Source organism: Scomber scombrus, chromosome 6 (genome assembly GCF_963691925.1).
Source record: "Scomber scombrus chromosome 6, fScoSco1.1, whole genome shotgun sequence".
NCBI classification, from domain to species: domain Eukaryota; kingdom Metazoa; phylum Chordata; class Actinopteri; order Scombriformes; family Scombridae; genus Scomber; species Scomber scombrus.
The window spans coordinates 28,061,990-28,064,424 of NC_084975.1; the positions used below are offsets into that span (position 1 = coordinate 28,061,990).

The following is a 2,435-nucleotide window of genomic DNA, read 5'->3' on the forward strand; positions in this document are numbered from 1 at the left end:
AACTTCTGATGTGTAGTCCTGGGCCCCTAATCTCCTCTGAGTGGATGATAGCAGTTTACATAAATAGGGAGACAGAACTAATAAAATATGTTTACATAGTGCATTTTGTTATGAATATTGACATTAGTAGAGAGCAGTTTCTCTGCAGTTCACAACAATATATGCATTACTTTATACATTGTTGTATTATTGTTGGAAATAAAGTAGTTTTCCTTTGTAATAAGAGAAATGGGGGATATGAAATAAGTGACTTTAACATTAGAGGGCTTTACATTATTAGGCAGCTATTGCAGTTTCAAATGTAAACTTTTTTGTAATTGCACCTTTCATACATAAAATGCAGCTCAATGTGCCTTACATTTGAAGCAATAAAATAAAATCAGATAAGTACAGCAAGTAAAATTCAAAAGCGTAGATGAAAAGAAGACATATAAGATAAGATCAAAGTTTTGCGGTAAAGGTATGTGAGTCTCCATGTTAGTCACAACTTTTAAAAAACATGTATCTCACATTCCTAAACCGCGCTATCTCTATTTATGCAAAGGGATGACACAGTCATGCATTAGTTTCATGCTGCCATGGCTGTGGCTAATTTAAAATGCAAAATGTTCTGTTACCTGTCAGGAAAATGTTTCACTCATTATTCACTATAAGGAACACAGAACAACCAGAATGAGAAGATAAAACTACAGTGTCTCATGTGTTTGTGGGTTACAGGTTAATTCCTGTCTGTCCTCATGAGTGTCTCTCATTAATGATAATGTCTGCGAGTATTAGTTAAGCCATAGCATTATATATATAATGACTATTATCTCTTACTGTGTGTAATTTCTACAGTTGATGAGGCCATGAGAATCAATAACAAACTAACGTCTGCAAATGAAAAACAGGAAGCAACCATTGCGTCACTGAAGAAGGTGAGTGGAAAAGTGCCTTTTTACATTTGTTATTTTATTTATTTTAGGCAAGATGTCAGTTGTCTTTCTGATGTGTGTACCATATGTCAAATTATTATCCTGTGTAAGAGCCAATAAAAATCCAAGTTTGCCCCAAGAAATTGTGTTTAAATGTAAGTAGTCAACTTAGGCATTTAGGGGGAATCAACCTGGGTAATTTTGTGAGTTTGAACTGTTTGAATGTTCGGTGCTTTCTCAGGAGTTGGAGGAGGTCAGAAACAAGCTGATCAAGGCCAAGACTTCATCAGTCCGACATGATAAGAGCCAGAATCCTACAGGCAGAGAGCCGCATGTGCAGCAGCTACACCACAAGCTAAACATGGTACATTACTATCAAGTTTAAAGTTTTCTCACCACAGTTGCTAATCATCTCTTTCACATCAAGATGACAGTCAAATTACAACAATAATAATTAGCTGGAACTTGTTATTAGTGGATCGTTTGTGTTTAAAACCACAGTTCAAATTATTGATTTGGAAGATGCATAGAGATCAGGACACACATGTATGTCACACTGCTTGTGGAAAACTGTGATGTGAGCTGTTCCTCGACTGTTAATAAATGGAGCCTCACATGTTTAGGAAACTGAAATGAACAAGAAGCTCAGGGATGAGGTCGTAGCTCTGCGAGTAGAGAAACAGGTGAGAGATTATAAAATAAATAAAAGCTTACTGGATCTCAAACTGATCATTGGTGCTAATCCTTGGTGCTAATTTATAATGGTTGTTTGTGTCTGACTTAATATCGGAATTACTACTACCACTACTTACTACTTGATGAGCAAAAAGCTAAACCTAAAACTGTCATGTACAATAACTGTCATATTGTAACGATTAATTCAACATGCTGTACTTTCATTTTGATGTGTGTGTGCGTGTTTATGAAGGAGGTGATGAAGTCTCTGCAACACACTCAGCAGCTGTTGTTGAGCCAGACACAGACTGTAAGCAAAGTGGAGCTGGAGCTGCAGATACACGGAGAGCAGCACCAGGTCAGAGTCTCTGTGTGCAGATTCATGGACGTGACTAAATTGTAAATGAAAGCAACAGGTACCGCTGTTCATGTAACACCACGGACTTACTCTTCCCCATGCCCATAATGATTCTATTTTGAAAGTAAGAAAGTTAAAGAAGAAAAATCATACAGCGATCTAAGTTACGGTAATATTTCATTAATAATGAGCTTACTTACTTACTACTAACCCTAACCCTTTACTGTAGCAATACTTAGAGAATCAAATTCATCCTTAAAGGTTATCTGGAAAGCTGCGTTAAAATAAATAATTAAATATAAATAAAAGTCATCAGTCATTTTCCAAAATTAAGATCATATATGCAGGTTTTGAGGTTTTACTGGCAGTCTGGGTGCACATTTTGTTGTGCAATATTGTTCTGATTGGCTGTCACTAATTATGTTGTTCATCAAATCATTCTGAAAGTGATCCCAACAATATTGTTCGTCACTTGTTCTCGTTATATT

At 36.1% G+C, this 2,435-nt stretch overlaps 1 long non-coding RNA gene across 1 annotated transcript; it reads left to right on the forward strand.

Annotated features, from left to right (window-relative positions):
* Positions 1-1,242: 1,242 nt before the first annotated feature.
* Positions 1,243-1,895, forward strand: LOC133981828 (uncharacterized). Its single transcript, XR_009925313.1, has 3 exons — positions 1,243-1,278; positions 1,538-1,597; positions 1,843-1,895. It is a non-coding gene; the product is annotated as an uncharacterized LOC133981828 (long non-coding RNA).
* Positions 1,896-2,435: the final 540 nt, after the last annotated feature.